The sequence below is a fragment of the Phyllobates terribilis genome, unplaced genomic scaffold, assembly GCF_046119375.1.
Source record: "Phyllobates terribilis strain yellow unplaced genomic scaffold, ASM4611937v1 Scaffold_7__3_contigs__length_470593459, whole genome shotgun sequence".
In the NCBI taxonomy this organism is placed as follows: Eukaryota; Metazoa; Chordata; class Amphibia; order Anura; family Dendrobatidae; genus Phyllobates; species Phyllobates terribilis.
This window is the reverse complement of record NW_027362767.1, coordinates 130,699,677-130,721,529: the sequence shown is the minus strand read 5'-3', so window position 1 is coordinate 130,721,529 and position 21,853 is coordinate 130,699,677. Positions and strand designations below refer to the sequence as shown.

At 44.7% G+C, this 21,853-nt stretch overlaps 1 protein-coding gene across 12 annotated transcripts in view; it reads right to left on the bottom strand.

Moving 5' to 3' along the window:
- The window catches only part of TMEM121 (transmembrane protein 121), a 160,695-nt gene that overhangs the window by 106,865 nt on the left and 31,977 nt on the right, over positions 1 to 21,853 (bottom strand). For 4 of the 12 annotated variants that reach the window (XM_073637583.1, XM_073637589.1, XM_073637579.1 and 1 more), the window contains one exon: positions 2,769 to 2,810. The exons of 1 other annotated variant lie outside the window; for it this stretch is intronic. The gene's annotated coding sequence lies outside the window, so the exon portion shown is untranslated. Of the gene's footprint in view, positions 1 to 2,768; positions 2,811 to 5,091; positions 5,292 to 21,853 lie in introns of all 12 variants that reach the window. 7 more of the 12 variants (XM_073637588.1, XM_073637590.1, XM_073637584.1 and 4 more) reach the window with 3 other exon arrangements.

The window sequence follows — 21,853 nt, the reverse complement described above, 5'->3', positions numbered from 1 at the left end:
GACTGTCTATCAAACCGGACACACCCGTGATACACACAGTATGATGTCTCCACAGTACATTCCCCACACAGAATATAATGTCCCCACAGTACATTCCCCACACAGAGTATAATGTCTCCACAGTACATTTCCCCACACAGTATGATGTCCCCACAGTACATCCTACACACAGTATGATGTCTCCACAGTACATTCCCCACACAGAGTATAATGTCTCCACAGTACATTCCCCACACAGAATATAATGTCTCCACAGTACATTCCCCACACAGAATATAATGTCCCCACAGTACATTCCCCAAAGTATAATGTCCCCACAGTACATTCCCCACACAAAGTATAATGTCCCCACAGTACATTCCCCACACACAGTATGATGTCCCCACAGTACATTCTACACACAGAATGATGTCTCCACAGTACATTTCCCCACACAGTATGATGTCCCTACAGTACATTCCCCACACAGAGTATAATGTCCCCACAGAACATTCCCCACACACACAGTATGATGTTCCCACAGAACATTCCACACACAGTATGATGTCCCCACAGTACATTCCACACACAGTATGATGTCCCCACAGTACATTCCACACACAGTATGATGTCCCCACAGTACATTCTACACACAGTATGTCTCCACAGTACATTCTACACACAGTATGATGTCTCCACAGTACATTCTACACACAGTATGATGTCTCCACAGTACATTTCCCCACACAGTATGATGTCCCCACAGTACATTCCACACACAGTATGATGTCCCCACAGTACATTCCACACACAGTATGATGTCCCCACAGTACATTCCACACACAGTATGATGTCCCCACAGTACATTCCACACACAGTATGATGTCCCCACAGTACATTCCACACACAGTATGATGTCCCCACAGTACATTCCACACACAGTATGATGTCCCCACAGTACATTCCACACACAGTATGATGTCCCTACAGTACATTTCCCCACATAGTATGATGTCCCCACAGTACATTCCCCACACACAGTATGATGCCCCCACAGTACATTCCACACACAGTATGATGCCCCCACAGTACATTCCCTCCACACACAGTATGATGTCCCCACAGTACATTCCCTCCACACACAGTATGATGTCCCCACAGTACATTCCACACACACAGTATGATGTCCCCACAGTACATTCTACACACAGCATGATGTCTCCACAGTACATTTCCCCACACAGTATGATGTCCCCACAGTACATTCCCTCCACACACAGTATGATGTCCCCACAGTACATTCCCCACACAGTATGATGTCCTCACAGTACATTCCCCACACAGAGTATAATGTCTCCACAGTACATTTCCCTACACAGTATGATGTCCCCACAGTACATTCCACACACAGTATGATGTCCCCACAGAACATTCCCCACACACACAGTATGATGTTCCCACAGTACATTCTACACACAGTATGATGTCTCCACAGTACATTTCCCCACACAGTATGATGTCCCCACAGTACATTCCCTCCACACACAGTATGATGTCCCCACAGTACATTCCACACACAGTATGATGTCCCACAGTACATTCCACACACAGTATGATGTCCCCACAGTACATTCCACACACAGTATGATGTCTCCACAGTACATTCTACACACAGTATGATGTCTCCACAGTACATTCTACACACAGTATGATGTCTCCACAGTACATTTCCCCACACAGTATGATGTCCCCACAGTACATTCCCCACACATAGTATGATGTCCCCACAGTACATTCCACACACAGTATGATGCCCCCACAGTACATTCCCTCCACACACAGTATGATGTCCCCACAGTACATTCCCTCCACACACATTATGATGTCCCCACAGTACATTCCCTCCACACACATTATGATGTCCCCACAGTACATTCCCTCCACACACAGTATGATGTCCCCACAGTACATTCCACACACACAGTATGATGTCTCCACAGTACATTCCACACACAGTATGATGTCTCCACAGTACATTCTACACACAGTATGATGTCTCCACAGTACATTCTACACACAGTATGATGTCTCCACAGTACATTTCCCCACACAGTATGATGTCCCCACAGTACATTCCCCACACATAGTATGATGTCCCCACAGTACATTCCACACACAGTATGATGCCCCCACAGTACATTCCCTCCACACACAGTATGATGTCCCCACAGTACATTCCCTCCACACACATTATGATGTCCCCACAGTACATTCCCTCCACACACATTATGATGTCCCCACAGTACATTCCCTCCACACACAGTATGATGTCCCCACAGTACATTCCACACACACAGTATGATGTCCCCACAGTGCATTCCACACACACAGTATGATGTCTCCACAGTACATTTCCCCACACACAGTATGATGTCTCCACAGTACATTTCCACACACAGTATATTTCTACAGTACATTACCCACACACAGTATGATGTCCCCACAGTACATTCCACACACAGTATATTTCCCCACACACAGTATGATGTCCCCACAGTACATTTCCCCACAGTACATTTCCCCACACACAGTATGATGTCCACACAGTACATTCCACATACACAGTATGATGTCTCCACAGTACACATTTCCCTACACAGTATGATGTTCGCACAGTACAATACCCCACACACAGTATGATGTCCCCATAGGGTAGACCCCCCACACACAGTATGATGCCCCCACAGTACATTCCCACACACAGAGTATGTTGTCACCATGGGACATACCTCTGACCTACCAGTGGATCTGGGATCGATGGGAAGTATGCCCTGGGGAGAAGGTAAGAAAGAAAGTCTAGTGAATATGAGGGGCCAAAAATACAGGTTCTGATATGGTTATAATTGGTATACACTAAACGGAGAAATAGACAACAGTTTATGGAGTCCAACCATGTTTGTTTCCCCACTTGAGAGGAAAAACAAAGTTACTACCATATATTTTTTTTTTACAAAATGTAAAACTTATCAATTATTGTGCCTGCTTTCTTGCAATTATTGAACTGTGCTCCCAATTTGGAGCAATATCTTTGCTTGACATTGATATTACTCCTGTGAGATCATTTTGGGTGGGTTACCCCCAATCTTGGTGACCTTTGCTCATATCTCAGCTCTGCTGTCATTTGCCTGTTGACTCTCATTACAGTAGTATGAAGAAAGTTTACTGAAAGTTCACAATGTACTAAAATAATATAAGACATAGGACTGCAGTAAACTACTCCAGGAGAACCTATTGGGACAAAGCTGCTGCTTACTAAATATAATATTAAAGATCCAATATTAAAAACTTTTGAGATATCTAATGCTCAAATTAAGTGAGGGATCTGCTTTAAAGGGGTTGTCTGGAATTAAATTATTTTTTAAGAATTGACCCTTTCTCAACTTGACTTGCCCTGCCTTCTGGCTTCCTGCTTGCTTGGGGTGGTGTGCTTTTTATTGAAATGCAGTTTGGACCAGCATGATTGTCACGCTGCTGGCCGGTGTGTTTTTGAATACTATAAGCAAATTCAACTTTGCCTCTAAAGCATCAGAGGAGCATGGGAGCAAAGAAACTGGCCAGCTTTAGAGCAGGGCTTACAAGCCCTATAACAAATAGCTTGTAACTGCTGCACTCCTTGCCTAGGAGACCAGCCACAGCTGCAGTCTAACTCTTTATCCTTTATGATACGTATCATAAAGTTCCACTTTGGTTGCAGCCACATTGACCCCCCCAACCTCCAAACCGCATATACGGAGAACATTTCTGTACAATGGTTATATCATCGAGTCACATGGTCACCAATAGTAATTGGACTGGTACTGTAGACCTATTATTGGCCATGACCAGCAAGAGGGGAACCGTATATATAATGAGGGATTATTTATATTTATATTATATATATAATGAGACTTTTTTATAGAAATACATTGCTCCTGGACTAGTGTAGGAATGGAGTGGGGGAAAGCTTGGGTTAGGATTAAGCAAAGCTTCACAAATATCCCTCTGACTGCTACTCCTTGGTTGGACTTGTCTCTGGTGTAATCACTTAAAACACATCCCACGATCGGGGCTACCATTGCCTGTTGTACTCTTCCCACAGTTCGCTCTCAAATTTTGCTGCAATCCTCTTTCACGTACCCCATTTTGGGTTATCCACTCCCCCCCCCCAGGATTAGAGGATAATGTTTTTAGCATCTGCCTAAATAGGGATGGTTTTACAGTGTCTCACTTTGGAGTTGGACATATTTGGTCCTCAAGGAACACCTTCTCGGCCTCTCTACTTCCTTTCTCCTGGAATCTGGAGAGTCGGTCAACTTTCCTACTTTTTTCACTCACTCCCTCCTAGACATTTTTATAATAAAGACAAGACGACTTTCGAAGTTGCGTGCTGGGGCACAGGACCTTAGAGGCACACTTTAGGTTTCTCATACTCCTTGCTGATCGAACCTCCAGACTACCCTAACACCAGTTTTCAAAACCAATGGAAGGGAGATTTGAGTCTCTCTCTGTCGAAGGATCAGTGGAGACGTATCTTCCCCTTAACACATAAATCATCCATCTGCTCTCGCTTTCATGAGGTCGGCTATAAATTGCTTCCCAGTGGTAGAGGGTCCCAATTCACCTTCATTCTATTTTCCCAGAAGTCATTCCCATGTGTTGGAGATGTGGGGTGGAAGAGGGTGATCTGTTACATATTTTTTGACCTTTGCAGGCTTTTCTCCCCTTTTTGGAAAAAAGTACAACTAGTAATACATAAAACCACAGATCTCATTTCTGACCTAAATCCGTCTCTCTTCCTTTTCCATCACTGCAACATCCCCATAAAAATATACAGACATTCGATATTAACACACTTAACTGCAAGAGCGTGCATCCCTCTGATTTTGAAAAAAAGACACCGCTCTGACAATCAGCCTCTGGTTTTCAAAAATGAATGAGGTGATGTCAATGGAGGAACTCATCTCTACGATCAACGTTTCTACAAAACCTGGTTTTATTAGCTGGAATTTCGATCCTCTGCTGACTATCAAGCTCTTATCGGGGAAAACTGAGCCTGTAACGTTTGGGCCTCACCTTTGAACACCCTTCCACATCTCGTTTCCTCCTCTCCCCCTTTTCTTCTTGCTTCTTTCTCTTTTCTTTGTTTATTCTTCTGACTGTATTATTCCATTCAGTTTATGCGGTTTTGTTTATGGAATTTTAGATCCTGTTTCTTAATGTACGTTTTTCTGTTTCGTCCCATTTAGTGCCTTTGTGATTGTACTACCTTTTCTCTTTTATAAATTCAAAAAATAAAGATAAATATTAAAAGAATATAAATATATTGCCATTTATGGTGAAAAATATTAATGCATCAGATTCCATTCTACCGATTTTAAGAGAGTAACAGCAGGAGACGCAGCTAACTGTAGAATTGAGGGTGAGGACATAGAAGTAGTAGACGGCATTTACTTTCCTGGATCAATTATTAACAACAAAGAATCCAGCAGTCAAGAAAGAAATAAAAATGATGTAGACTAACACTTGACAGAAGAAGAATGAAAGACCGAGAAAAGGTTTTCAAAAGTAATAACAATTCTATAAGAGAAAAGAATGAACTATGGACATAGCATCCTCGAATGACTGGTTGCACATCAGTTTAGTGCTCAAATACCAAAAGCAGCTCCCTTTCATATCTAGTCATTATATTTCCTTGAATTGGTTGTCAATATGAAAGTCTTCATTCCTAAACCATATTCCTAAACATAAGGGAACAATCCAAAACTTTCCAAAGAGCTCTAGCAGGGTGTCTGAAACATTGGGACAAAATTATGGGTACAGACAACTGTCAAACGGACTTTGTCATAGAGAAAAAAAAATTAAAATCCATACAGACATCTCCGGACAGGGGACATATCACTCTTACATTGAACTAAGTACAGTGGTGTGAAAAAGTGATTGTCCCCTTCCTTATTTCTTATTCTTTTCCATGTTCGTCACACCAAAATGCAGTTTTTAAATGAAGGTCTTTATTCTTAAGGGAAAAAGAAATCCAAACCTACAGGGCCCTGTATAAAAAAGTGATTGCCCCTAAACCTAATATCTGCTTGGGCCACCCGTAGCAGCAACCACTCCAATCAAGTGTTTGCGATAACTGGCAATGAGTCTTTTACAACATTCTAGAGGAATTTTGGCCACTCATCTTTGCAAAATTGTTCTAATTTGGCCACATTGAAGGGTTTCGGAGCATGAACCGCCTTTTTAAGGTCATGCCACAGCATCTCAATTGTATTAAGGTCAGGACTTTGACTAGGCCACTCCCAAGTCTTAATTTTGTTTTTTGTGTTTTGGATCATTGTCCTGCTGCATAACCCAAGCGCGCGTCAGCTTGAGGTCACAAACAGATGGCCGGATATTCTCCTTCAGGATTTTTTGGTAGACAGCAGAATTCATGGTTCCATTTGCCACAGCAAGTCTTCCAGGTCCTGAAGCTGCAAAACAGACCCAGACCATCACACAACCACCACCATATTTGACTGTTGGCATGATGTTCCTTTTCTGAAATGCTGTGTTACTTCTAAGCCAGATGTAATGGGACATACACCTTCCAAAAATTTCAACTTTTGTCTCGTCAGTCCACAGAGTATTCTCCCAAAAGTCTTGGCAATCATCAAGATGTTTTCTGACAAAACTGAGACAAGCCATTATGTTCTTTTTGCTCAGTAGTGTTTTTCGTCTTGGAATTCTACCATGGATTCTATTTTTGCCCAGTCTCTTTCTTATGATAGAGTCATGAACACTTACCTTAACTAAGGCAATTGAGACCTGCAGTTTTTTGGATGTTGTTGTAGGGTCTCTTTTGTGACCTCTTCGATGAGTCGTCGATGCGCTCTTGGAGTAATTTTGGTTGGCTGGCCACTCCTGGGAAGGTTCACCACAGTTCCATGTTTTCACCATTTGTGGATAATGGCTCTCACTGTGGTTCACTGGAGTCCCAAGGTTTAGAAATGGCTTTATAACCTTTTCCAAACTGATAGATCTCAATTACTTTGTTTCTCATTTGTTCCTAAATTTCTTTGGATTGAGTCATGATGTCTAGCTTTTGAGGATCTTTTGGACTACTTCACTTTGTCAGGCAGGTCCTATTTCAGTGATTTATTGATTGAGAACAGGTATGGCAGTAATCAGGCCTATGTGTAACTAGGGAAATTGAACTCAGCTTCCCAAAGATGTGATAAACCACAGTTAATTTATGCTTTAAGAGGGGGGATGTGGAATCAGGGTAATAAGGGTGGCCCAACCAGTTATTAGGTTTAGGGGGTAATCACTTTTTCACACAGGGCCCTATAGGTTTGAATTTATTTTTCCTTTAATAATAAAGACCTTCATTTAAAAACTGCATTTTGTGTCTACTTGTGTAATATTTAAATTTGTTTTGTGATCTGAAACATTTAAGTGTGACAAACATGGAAAAGAACAAGAAATCAGGAAGGGGGAAAACACTTTTTCACACCAGTGTATAACTGTGGAAATGAGAAAGAGCTGACATTTGAACCTCCATTTAAGTAGGACTTATAATTAGTTTCTCATATGTTCAATGTTAACTGGAGAAGTGAAAGAGCTGACACTTCAACCTCCATTGAAATTTGGATCTCTTGCAGTGACCAGGTAATTAAAACAGAGATCTGCTCTGAGAAGCAGTCACCAAAAGGTGGACTTGTTTACTCAGAGATGTAGAAGTACATTTCCAAGACAAGAGCTTCCTCTGTTCAAAGCACTGATCACAGACTTTTTTTGAGACAGTGGTCAGTGATGAATATTAGGGGTTTGCATCGATCCGATATTTATGGGAAATATATTTTCAGCGTTGAAGCGAAGGGATGAACATAACGCATTCACTCACATCACCGTAACTCCTCCAACTTAATATTGGCCAGATGGATGATGTTATCTATGCATGATTCATCTGTACAGAAAGGTAAAATCGTGATAGGAAAAATGACCATATCTACTGCCTGGGACCTCCAAGGGCAAAGGTATCCTGACAGTTAAGGATCTCATATAATTTTAACAGACCTAGCATATCCCACAACCAGCCCCTATATGAGCTCAACAAGTTGGAGGTATGAGGGTGTAACCGTGAGCTAATAAAAATCAGAGTTTGGGTTTCTGTCATTGTTCATTTCTGGAAGACATAGCTTGCTGTGAGAGTTTTCCATTTTCCTAAGCGGAGTGCTTCCCTCCATAAATATAACAGCCATTCCTGCAACATCAGGTTTAGTACATTTTTTCCTTATTGCTTTTTATTCTATGTAATTGTATATACCATATTGTTTTGTTCCCACTTTGTAACATCTTCATATCCAGCCTTTCTGGATTAAATATAAAAAATTAATAGCTCTGTTCCTCTTGCTCTGTAAGCCGCACCCCTGAAGCCATACGCTACCTGTAATGGTGTCCAATTGGCCTGTATAAACGACTGGTGGTGGCATATAGTAGTTCTTTTTGTTATTGTGGAGCTGGCAGTGATCATAATGGGGTATATACTGTGTGTATATATATATATATATATATATATATATATATATATTATATATTATATATATATATATATATATATATATATCGTATTTTTCGGACTATAAGACGCACCGGACCATAAGTTGCACCTAGATTTTAGAAGAGGAAAATAGGAAAAAAAATATTTAAGCAAAAAATGTGGTCATGATGCCCTGTTATAGGGGAGGGAGTCTGCTGCTGACACTGGTATTGGGGTAATGTCAAGGTACAGCAATAGGGGTTCAAGACAACCACACAGAAAAGATGAGTATTTAAAGCGAGTGTAGTGCTACAAAGAGTTAAAACTTAACATTTATTACAACTGAATAAAAAAGTAATACACAAGTCCAAAGGACCTAAAAACAAGTATAAGCCTGTCTGTGATAGTGAGTGACCCTAACAATCAATAGCTCATTATGTCCAGGAATTTCTGGTTCCGGCCAGACGGCATCCGGTATGTGGAACGCAGGCGCCGGCCGTGACACGCAAACGTCACTTCCGGCTCGCGCGTCCCACAGGAAGCCAGTGCACAGACCAGGAAGCGACGAGTAGGGGGAATGAGCACAGTGTGCCCACACATAGCACGCAGCGGTGGGTGGTAACAAGAACCCCCACCCACCCAAATTCACCCCCACCAGGAGGGGTGTCAGAAAAAAAGAACAAAGTATGACACTCCTCCGGCCGGCGCCTGTGTTCCACATACCGGATGCCGTCTGGCCGGAACCGGAAATGACGCGCCCGCTTGTCAGCGCGGGCATATTCAAAAGGAGGACCTATCTGCCTGTTATCGGCACTGTCTAATGGATAAGCTGAGCGTTTGATGCCAGCTTCTATACCGCATGACACCCTCTTCTCCCCTGATGATTAGCTGAGGCAATGAAACGCGTTGGGAGCGGTGTGCTGTGAGTTGCTGGAGGCTGAATAAGGTTTTGGATGCCCCATCACATGGAGCTGTCTTAAAGCCAGAGAGCAAGAATCAACATTCTATCTGGTGAGGTCGTTCCATTAACATATTTATAGGTGTTTAAAGGCTCACCATCAATTGTGTAAATGTATTAAGGTTCTTGTGGGCTGAGACACGATACGTTTTAGACACTGTCTTGAGAGCTCCGTTACTATTTTCCCGCCATTTTCTGTGTGATGTTACAGGTAGACTATGTTGTTATCACATATGGTTATATTCCTGGACATAATGAGCTATTGATTGTTAGGGTGACTCACTATCACAGACAGGCTTATACTTGTTTTTAGGTCCTTTGGACTTGTGTATTAACATTTATTACAACTGAATAAAAAAGTAAGTTTTAACTCTTTGTAGCACTACACTCGCTTTAAATATTGGGGTAATGTCCCCCAATTCTGTTAATATCCTCCATCCTGGTATGTATGGCCCCTCCTTCCTGGTATACGTGGCCCCTATCCCATCTTGGTATACGTGGCCCTCATCCCCATCCTGGTATTCATGGCACTCCTTTGATCTATCATCCTGGTATGCATGGCACCACCTGATCCCCATCCTAGTTTTCATGGCACCCCTTGATCCCCCATCCTGGTATGCATGGCACCCCTTGATCCCCCATTCTGGTATACATGGCACCCCTTGATCCCCCATTCTGGTATGTATAGCACCCCTTGAGCTCCCATCCAGGTATGCATGGCACCCCTTGATCACACATCCTAGTATGTATAGCCCCCCTCATCCCCATCCTGATATGCATGGCACCCCTTGATACCCCATCATGGTATGCATGGCACCCCCCTGATCCCCATCCTGGTATGTATGGCACCCCTTGAGCTTCCATCCTGGTACGCATGGCACCCCTTGAGCCCCCATCCTGGTATGCATGGCACCCCTTGAGCCCCCATCCTGGTATGCATGGCACCCCTTGAGCCCCCATCCTGGTATGCATGGCACCCCTTGAGCCCCCATCCTGATATGCATGGCACCCCTTGAGCCCCCATCCTGATATGCATGGCACCCCTTGAGCCCCCATCCTGGTATGCATGGCACCCCTTGAGCTCCCATCCTGGTATGCATGGCACCCCTTGATCACACATCCTAGTATGTATAGCCCCCCTCATCCCCATCCTGATATGCATGGCACCCCTTGATACCCCATCATGGTATGCATGGCACCCCCCTGATCCCCATCCTGGTATGTATGGCACCCCTTGAGCTTCCATCCTGGTACGCATGGCACCCCTTGAGCCCCCATCCTGGTATGCATGGCACCCCTTGAGCCCCCATCCTGGTATGCATGGCACCCCTTGAGCCCCCATCCTGGTATGCATGGCACCCCTTGAGCCCCCATCCTGGTATGCATGGCACCCCTTGAGCCCCCATCCTGGTATGCATGGCACCCCTTGAGCCCCCATCCTGGTATGCATGGCACCCCTTGAGCCCCCATCCTGGTATGTTTGGCACCCCTTGAGCCCCTATCTTGCTGCCCACAAAACAAAATAAACAATCATACTCACCTCCTCTCTCCTCCAGCGCTGTCCCGCTCTGCTGCTGATACTCTCACTGTGTGAGCCGCGCATGGCAGGGCACGCATGGCGTCCCTGCCATGCGCCCTCACACCGTGTGAGAGCGCACACTGTACCGCAGCGCGGCTCCGGCTGCCGCTCTGCAGTCAGTGTGCCTGCTGTTAAAAACCATGGATATTCACAACAACCCATGGGAGTGGGTTGTAGTTAATATTCATGAGCTTTAATAGCGGGCACACAGACTGCAGAGCGCAGCAGGAGCCGCGCTGCGGTACAGTGTGCCGGCTATTAAGGAAAATGAACATTCCCTGCTCCCCACGCCCAGGGAATATTCATTTTCTTTAGTAGTGGACACAGCGCAGGTGGCAGCAGTCGGCTGCTGCCTCCTGTGCCCCGCTGCTCCCCCGCTGCTGCTCCCCCAGACCTCCTACCACGCAGAGCCACAGTATACACAGGGAGATAGTATTCGGACTATAAGACACCCCCCCACTTTCCTCCAAAATTATGGAGGAAAAAAGTGCGTCTTATAGTCTGAAAAATACAGTATATTCCATGTGTTGGAATCAGAGATGTATATACCATACACTCACTAAGTTCCCCAATAACTGGCCTAGCAGTGGAAGCAGCCACGGCCTTGTCCATCACTCGTCAGTCAATTGCATAATTGTCCTGATGATTGGAGGCAGCAGAGTTGTGTCCCCTTGTAAGGGGGAAGACCGGGGTGTAAGTACTTTCAGAGCAAGGGAATCGGAACTGCCGGGGCCGTGCCTCTGGTTGCAGGGGGAAGACAGACTGCGAGCACAGGAGTCAGGTGACTGGGAAGCTGGGGGTGTGTCCAGGTTGAGAGCTGGGAGGTCAGGTGACCGAGAGACTGGTGACGTGGGTAGAGAGAGGAAGAGACTAGGACGTTTGCGCAGGAAAGCGGAGCTGGGTCCTGCTCAGCAGAGCAGTGTGAGAGGGTCCAGGCTCCTGGCTCCAGGACTGGGAGCAAGAGCCGAGTGCAGTGGACCGGAGGAGTCAAGCCGACTAGAGAAGAGACGCAGGGTCGGTGGAGCCGGGCACGTGAGGTGCCGTGTTATGGACTAGGGGCTCAGCGGGTAAAACCGGAGACCACCGCCAGAAGACGGAGCATTGTTTGGGTGGGGAAGCCTGAAGAAATCAACACCGGCCTCAGCTGGCAACTGCCTTGTGGAGGAAAAAAGTCAGCTAAGAGTAAAAACAGTAGTTTACAACTGGTTTGACTCTGCTATATCTAGTTAAACTGTGGACTGTCAGTTAAAGACTTTTACCTGCTACTTTCCTTGTTTTCCCCCCATATTTTCCCCTGATACTCCCTGCATGGAGATTGACCCTGTTATTATAAACTTCCCCTGTTTATTAACCCTGTATTGGCTGCTCTGTGTTTCTGTGTCGCTGCATCTAAAGTACCCGTGTTACACCCTGACAAACTGGTGACAGCGGTGAGATCTGTGTGATTTCCCCTAATGTTATCTGTGACAAACTGGTGGCAGTGGGGGGATTTGTGCGACCCCCCCCCCCCCCCCCCAACAACCCCCACCACCCTCTCCCCTGTGTCCTCCTTGATAGACTTAGGCCATGTTACCTTAACCATTTGGACATACTATGTTAGTATATAATTTAACTTTTAATGTCCAGGGCACACTTAAAGAGGACCTGTCACCAGATCAATGTTATGTAGCTTTTGCTCTTGTATTTTACCTCCTGCTCCCGAGTAATCAGTTTTTTGTTTTTCTTTTTAAATCCGACACATGCTTCCAGAGATATGGACCTTTTTAATTAGTGCTACTTCTTATGGGTGTTGCTCACATGGTAATTATGCAGACCAACCAAAAGACTCAACATAAAAAGCCCATGTTTCTGGAACAATAATAATAATAAATGGTGGATATAACAAAAAAAACAAAACAAAAAACAAAGCAATGGGAATAAAATAACATCAAGAACTGGCCACTTTTGACCTAGTGACAGGCCCACTTAAAGGGGGTTTATAAACGAGAGGAACCCTCACTGATGCTGAGAGTAGGCCAGTTTTCATCACTTACAATCATGAGGACTACAATTTAAAATAAATCGAAGTTATAAAATAATTTGTTTTCTATGGAGGTTTTTATAAAGTACAGTTGTGGAAATAAAATTGACCACGCATGTTATCCTCTGAATGCATGGATTTAAAGCCCGCACAATCTAGGGAAATGATGGAGTCTCACGCAATGTACAGACTGTTGGTAACCCAGGAAAGGAGGTAAACGGGAAAGTATCTGGTTAGCATGCAAAGTAAAAGACTACCATGCAATTCCTTTCAAGCTATTCAGACTCTATATAAAGGGGATCTGGTTTGGATAATTTGGGTTGATTTTCTAACTCGTTACAGTGTGCTATTATGAAAAATTTGATCGACATTGGCCACCATTCCGAAAAAAAGCAGTTTACAAAAAGTCTCATTTGTTTGTATTATAATACATAAAAGTCTAGGAGACCGCAAAAAAAACAAGTTGTGTTATGTCTAGGTACAATACTACAAAGTATACCCACTCAGCCAAACCATGCATGACGCCATATGTTGCCCAGAGTGGTATGAAGCTCACCACCATTGGAAGTATGTTCCTTGCAGTGAAAAGTCAAGCGTCCCAATCTAGTAAGTATGAGGAACCAATATGCTTGAATGTGGAAGAGTAGTTTGGGGCTGTCCATGTTTTTATGGACTGTTTACTTTCAGTGGATCTTTTAATAACATTCTGGAGAATTAGAGGATTCAGACTTTTTGTTAATAAGTTACGGAATGGTTCTTGTGGTCAACACAAGGCCCATAAAAAATAGTCTGGTGTGGAAGAACTTGACAGGCATATTCCATAAAATGTAGGATGAATAGGAATGCTTACAGAGAGAAACATCTTAAAAAGGGCATAAGAGACCTGTGAGTCTAGGGGAATAGGGTGGGGAACCTGCCTCCACATAGTCATCTAAGACTCATCATCCCCGGACGGCTTGTCAAAGTATATTTAGCCTGAAACGTTGCAGAGTAAAATATACACTTTTACAAGCACACAGCCAGTGTCTGAATCATGCTGTCCGTGGTTTGGGAACCATGAATCTACTGTCGGGTTCACTTTAATGCCCAACTTCAATTATTATGTTACATTTTAATAAGATGTCCACCAGACTAAAAAAATGTCCGATCAGTGGGATCAAAGACTCCCACAATCTCCATACCAAGAAGGGGTGCAGAAACCTATGAGGGCGCCAGATGTTGGACCCTCACTCATCGAAAACAAAAAATTGGACTGATAAATCATAACTAAAAGCCCTTTAGATTTTCATAATTTTGGAATTAGATATTTCAGAAGGGTACAAAGCGTCCACATTTAAAGCCCGATGATGATGAAATGCAAAACTGGCTGCTATGTGATATAGACCAAGCAAATGATCTCCATTATGATCCTGTATTTCTCATTTTACCTTATCTGCTAATGCAGAAGCCAAGGTGCTACTGCATTAATACGCAATCAGCAGATTCGGTCTTGTTAAAAATACATTCAGCCGGCGATACATTCATATGCATGAGCACTAGATTCTAGGTTAGACTATGGCTCAGTGAACAGAATGGTCAAAATCAGTAACACGTATAAAACCCTACTACCCATCAAGTGCTATCACTAGATATTTTTCCATTTAGTTACAGAGGTTTTCCACATTCAGGAAAACGTACTAAAAAAAACCACTGAAAAATACCTAAAATAACAAACACAGCAAGTATTCACCCTCCATAGGTGAATAGACCTTGGGTCCACCACAGGCTCACTTTTGCTGCTTGGGTCTTGGCTGCAGTGGTGAGGTTGCGTCGACAGCTCACATCACCGCTGCAGACAATCACTGAGCTCAGTGGTTGGCTGAGCACAAGCCAACCGATGTCCAATGATGGGCGCTGTCAATGTGATCACTTCCGACACCAAAGCATTAAGAACCGAGTAGCGATGGGGACACAGGGAGAATGAGTACTCACTCTGTTTGTTATTTTAGGTATTTTACAGTGTTTGGGGTCCAATTTCCTAAATGTGGAAAATCCATTTAAGGTGGACATTGAATTTAGAAATAAAAAAGAAAATAACAGAAACAATAGATACAATCAGCAAAAAAAGGGAAAACAACTCAGTACCTACTCCTCCATGTCATCATTACAAAAGCTAGAGATAGAACCCTAAAACCCACGTATGTATTATACCATATAACCTTTCATTTTTGTGCCGTCTGTTCAGAATTATTTGCGTCTCCTGCCCTTCGATAGGAGATAAAGCCCCTGGGTAAACCATAGTTGGCATTTGGGCAAAGAGATTAACCTTTTGAAGGTCACGAGACACTTTCGAATATGACAGATGGCGTTGAGCCGTCCTGAATAGTGGAAGCAAAGAATCCTATTAAATACACACCAATCGGCCATCACATTAAAACCAGTGAAAAGTGAAGAGTATAACATTGATTATTTTATGATAATGGCTCCTCTCAAGCAGGAGTGGATTAAGAGTAGCCACAGCCCGGGGCAGTTTAGAAGGCGGGCCCCCCCACCCCGGGTACCTGATGTGTCACATGACATGTCACATGATCCCCGTTGATAAATCATGTGATAGGTCATGTGAGAAACACACAGGTGGTTTGGTGCATATCTGTAGATGGGAAAAAAAGCAGATCGCGCAAATTTTTCCCTTGTGTACAGCATTATACATAATATAGCGCTATACAAAATAAAGCAGGGGTGGGAGATCAATTTTCCCAAGGGGTCACATGAGTGACTGCTGTGGAGGCCGAACTAATAGGCTGAAATTAATTCTGCTCAATATTAATATTAACATTAATTATAATTATTGGTTTACATTAATTGTATGACTTAATATAGAGCAGAATTAAGTATGCTGACATCCCCTATATACAGTATGAACCCCCCATAGCAGGTTATATACAGTATGAGCCCCCCATAGCTAGTTATATACAGTGTGAGCCCTCATAGCTGGCTATTTACAGTATGAGCCCCCCATAGATGGTTATATACAGTGTGATCCCCTCATAGCTGGTTATATACAGTATGAGCCCCCCATAGCTGGTTATATACAGTGTGAGCCCTCATAGCTGGCTATATACAGTATGAGCCCCCCATAGCTGGTTATATACAGTGTGAGCCCTCATAGCTGGCTATTTACAGTATGAGCCCCCCATAGATGGTTATATACAGTGTGATCCCCTCATAGCTGGTTATATACAGTATGAGCCCCCCATAGCTGGTTATATACAGTATGAGCCCCCATAACTGGTTATATACAATATGAGCCCCCCATAGCTGGTTATATACAGTATGAGCCCCCCATAGCTGGATATATACAGTATGAGCCCCCCATAGCTGGATATATACAGTATGAGCCCCCCATAGCTGGATATATACAGTATGAGCCCCCCATAGCTGTCTATATATGGTATGAGCCCCCATAGCTGGTTATATACAGTATATATATTTCCAGATTTCCACTGGTCTAATGTCCATTCCTGGTGTTCTTTAGCCCAAACAAGTCTCTTCTGCTTGTCGCCTGTCCTTAGCAGTGGTTTCCTAGCAGCTATTTTACCATGAAGATCTGCTGCACAAAGTCTCCTCTTAACAGTTGTTGAAGAGATGTGTCTGCTGCTAGAACTCTGTGTGGCATTGACCTGGTCTCTAATCTGAGCTGCTGTTAACCTGCGATTTCTGAGGCTGGTGACTTGGATAAACTTATACTCAGAAGCAGAGGTGACTCTTGGTCTTCCTTTCCTGGGGCGGCCCTCATGTGAGCCAGTTTCTTTGTAGCGCTTGATGGTTTTTGCAACTGCACTTGGGGACACTTTCAAAGTTTGCCCAATTTTTCGGACTGACTGACCTTCATTTCTTAAAGTAATGATGGCCACTCGTTTTTCTTTACTTAGCTGCTTTTTTCTTGCCATAATACAAATTCTAACAGTCCATTCAGTAGGACTATCAGCTGCGTATCCACCTGACTTCTGCACAACACAACTGATGGTCCCAACCCCATTTATAAGGCAAGAAATCCCACTTATTAAACCTGACAGGGCACACCTGTGAAGTGAAAACCATTTCCGGTGACTACCTCTTGAAGCTCATCAAGAGAATGCCAAGAGTGTGCAAAGCAGTCATCAAAGCAAAAGGTGGCTACTTTGAAGAACCTAGAATATAAGACATATTTTCAGTTGTTTCACACTTTTTTGTTAACTATATAATTCCACATGTTTACCGTATTTTTCGGACTATAAGACGCACCGGACCATAAGACGCACCTAGGTTTTAGAGGAGGGAAAAAAAAAAAAAAAAATTTAAGCCAAAAATGTGTTCATGATGCACTTTTAAGGGGGAGGGGGTCTTCTGCTGACACTGGTATAGGGGTAATGTCCCCCAGTTCTGACAATATCCCCCATCCTGGTATATATGCCCCCCCCCATTCCTTTTATACGTGGTCCCCATCCCCATTCTGGTATACATGGAACCCCTCCATCCTGGTATGCATGGCTCCCTCATCCTTATCCTGGTATGCATGGCACCCCTCATCCCTGTCCTGGTATGCATGGCACCCCTCATCCCTGTCCTGGTATGCATGGCACCCCTCATCCCTGTCCTGGTATGCATGGCACCCCTCACCCCCCCAATCGTGGTATGCATGGCACACCTCATCCCTATTCTGGTATGCATGGCACCCCTAATCCCTACCTTGGTATGTACAGTTATATGAAAAAGTTTGGGCACCCCTATTAATCTTAAGCTTAATGTTTTATAAAAATTGGTGTTTTTGCAACAGCTATTTCAGCTTGATATATGTAATAACTGTTGGACACAGTAATGTTTCTGCCTTGAAATGAGGTTTATTGTACTAACAGAAAATGTGCAATCTGCATTCAAACAAAATTTGACAGGTGCATAAGTATGGGCACCTCACCAGAAAAGTGACATTAATATTTAGTAGATCCTCCTTTTGCTAAAATAACAGCCTCTAGTCGCTTCCTGTAGCTTTTAATGAGTTCCTGGATCCTGGATGAAGGTATTTTTGACCATTCCTCTTTACAAAACAATTCCAGTTCAGTTAAGTTTGATGGTCGCCGAGCATGGACAGCCCTCTTCAAATGATCCCACAGATGTTCAATGATATTCAGGTCTGGGGACTGGGATGGCCATTCCAGAACATTGTAATTGTTCCTCTGCATGAATGCCTGAGTAGATTTGGAGTGGTGTTTTGGATCATTGTCTTGCTGAAAGATCCATCCCCTGCGTAACTTCAACTTTGTCACTGATTCTTGAACATTATTGTCAAGAATCTGCTGATACTGAGTGGAATCCATGCGTCCCTCAACTTTAACAAGATTCCCGGTGCCGGCATTGGCCACACAGCCCCAAAGCATGATGGAACCTCCACCAAATTTTACTGTGGGTAGCAAGTGTTTTTCTTGGAATGCTGTGTTTTTTAGCCGCCATGCATAGCGCCTTTTTGTATGACCAAACAACTCAATCTTGGTTTCATCAGTCCACAGGACCTTCTTCCAAAAAGAAATTGGCTTCTCCAAATGTGCTTTTGCATACCTCAGCCGACTCTGCTTGTGGCATGCTTGCAGAAACGGCTTCTTTCGCATCACTCTCCCATACAGCTTCTCCTTGTGCACAGTGCGTTGTATATTTGACCGATGCACAGTGACACCATCTGCAGCAAGTTGATGCTGCAGCTCTCTGGACATGGTCTGAGGATTGTCCTTGACTGATCTCACCATTCTTCTTCTCTGCCTTTCTGATGTTTTTCTTGGCCTGCCACTTCTGGCCTTAACAAGAACTGTCCCTGTGTTCTTCCATTTCCTTACTATGTTCCTCACAGTGGAAACTGACAGGTTAAATCGCTGAGACAGCTTTTTGTATCCTTCCCCTGAACAACTATGTTGAATAATCTTTGTTTTCAGATCATTTGACAGTTGTTTTGAGGAGCCCATGATGCCACTCTTCAGAGGAGATTCAAACAGGAGAACAACTTGCAAGTGGCCACTTTAAGTAGCTTTTCTCATGATTGCATACACCTGGCTATGAAGTTCAAAGCTCAATGAGGTTACAAAACCAAAAAAAGTGCTTTAGTAAGTCAGTAAAAAGTAGGTAGGAGTATTTAAAACAAGAAAATGATAAGGGTGCCCATACTTATGCACCTGTCAAATTTTGTTTGAATGCAGATTGCACATTTTCTGTTAATACAATAAACCTCATTTCAAGGCAGAAACATTACTGTGTCCAACAGTTATTACATATATCAAACTGAAATAGCTGCTGCAAAAACACCAATTTTTATAAAACATTAAGCTTAAGATTAATAGGGGTGCCCAAACTTTTTCATATAACTGTATGGCCCCCTCATCCTTATCCTAGTATGCATGGTCCCCCTAATCCCCATCATGCTGCACATAAAAAAAAAAATAAACACTTCTACTCACCTTTCTTCTCTCCTCCAGCGCTGCGACCTGTCTGCCCGCACTGATCTCTCCATGTGAGCCGCGCATGACATCACTGCCATGCGCGGCTCACAAGGAGAGATTAGCTACCGGAAGTCACTGCTCCCCACGCCGGGACTGTGTGCGCGGGGAGCAGTGACTTCACTCTCCTTCATAGCTGGCACACAGTGTAGCCACGCTGCGGCCCCCGCTGCTCCTGGGCTATCTCGTGTGCCCGCTTATTAAAGGGCATGAATATTCACCCCCTCCCCACGCCCATGAGCGTGGAGAGAGGTTGAATATTCATGCCCTTTAACAGTGGGCACAGGCGATTCCGGCAGCAGCAGGAGCCGCAGCGCAGCTACACTGTGTGCTGCTATTAAGGAGCATGAATATTCAGTGCTCCTCACGTCCCATTGGCGTGGGGAGCAGTGAATATTCATTTTCTTTAGCAGCGGGGACAGTGTAGGCTGCAGCGGGCAGCTGCTGCCTCCTGTGCCCCACTCCTCCACAACATACATATATATATATATATATATATATATATATATATATATATATATATATATATATATATATATTGTTATGCACACGCCCGGGCTAAGCGGCGTGTGCGTGTGATTGGTAGTGATTCCACTGGACCGTGCCGGAGAGTGAATGCCTGGAGGGGCGTGACTAAGTATTCACCCGATCCGACCAGGGTCGCACGACGGCATACGACGCCAGTGCACCAAGGAGGAACCGAGCAGAGGGACCAGGTGCTACTCCAGGACAGACCCCGGACACGGCTGTTGACCCACACAGGGGAATACAGGAACAGGCTGGTAGGCTGGCACACAGACTGGAGGGTATAGGCAGGCACGACTGGTATGCAGGCAGGCGGGTATGCAGGCAGGGGGGTAAAGGCAAGCACAGCTAGAGTGCAGACAGGGAGGCACTAGCAGGTAGGAACACAGGCGGGATAGGACCCAGTAAACACCGGGACTCAGGAACAAAACAGGCAGAGGGTTACAGGCAAGCACAGCTAGAGTGCAGACAAGGCTGAGCAGGGAGGACAGGGCTCTGTTCACACGGAACAGACAGGAAGGGAAAGACAGAGCCAGATACTCACACAGTACTTGCAGAGACAACAAGCAGGAGATAGGTACGAGTTCAGACTCTGCAGAAAAAGGAAGGGAACGGACATAGAGGCAAAACAGGTAAAGGACAGGAGAGAGTTCAGACTGGAACGGAGTGTACGGAGGAGACCGACACTGCAGAGGGATACAGGAGCGGTTCTGGGAATACGGCCCCCAGAGAGGCGGAACGAACAGGCAAGGAGCGTGTTCAGACAGGACAGACCAGACGCAGGAGCGGGTCTAGGAAATCGGCCACTAGAAGGCGGAACGAACAGGCAAGGAGCGTGTTCAGACAGGACAGACCAGACACAGGAGCGGGTCTAGGAAATCGGCCACTAGAAGGCGAGAGGAACAGGCTAGGAGCGTGTTCAGACAGGACAGACAAGAGAACACAGAAAGGAGTCAGTTCAGACACGGGAGCTGATACCGCAAAGCAGGAGACATACAGGACTCAGTTCAGACACGGGAGCTGATACCGCAAAGCAGGAGACATACAGGACACAGTTCAGACACGGGAGCTGATACCGCAAAGCAGGAGACATACAGGACTCAGTTCAGACACGGGAACTGATACAAAAAGCAGGAGACAAGAGACGGGACCTGGCACCTTCAGAGTGCAAGCACACACTGAAGGAAACACTATGCTCAGGCAGGGATAGAAGGGAGCTGCTGAGCTATATACCAAGTGACAGACAGCAATAGGCTGAGGACGCACAAGGGGTGTGACCCATAGCAGGTACAAAAGGCAGGAAGTGATCGGGCGCCGCCCTTAAGCAGCAGAAACAGACACAAACAGACAGCATGGAGGGAAGCCAGAGAGACATTCTGGACAGGAGATCAAGTGCGCCCTCTTGCACAGTGGGAGATGGACCACCATGCAAGGACGCCGCCAGGTATGTTACAGTACCTCCCCCCTTACGCCCCCTCTTCTTCAGGCCTGCCAGAATCTTCCGCAGGGAATTCGAGGGCCAGTCGTTCACTGGGTTGGAGGGGGACAGAGACTTAAGGGTAATCTCTGCTTCGAGGTACATCTTGTCAAGCTCACAGGAAGAAATAGACGGGTTATCAGGTACATAATGAGGAAAAGTCACTGTCTCTTTGTTATCTGGTGGTATCCCGGAGGATTCAGGAAACAACTGGAGGTCCTCCGCCGGGTCAGAAGAGTGCAGAGGCTCAGAGAAAACAAC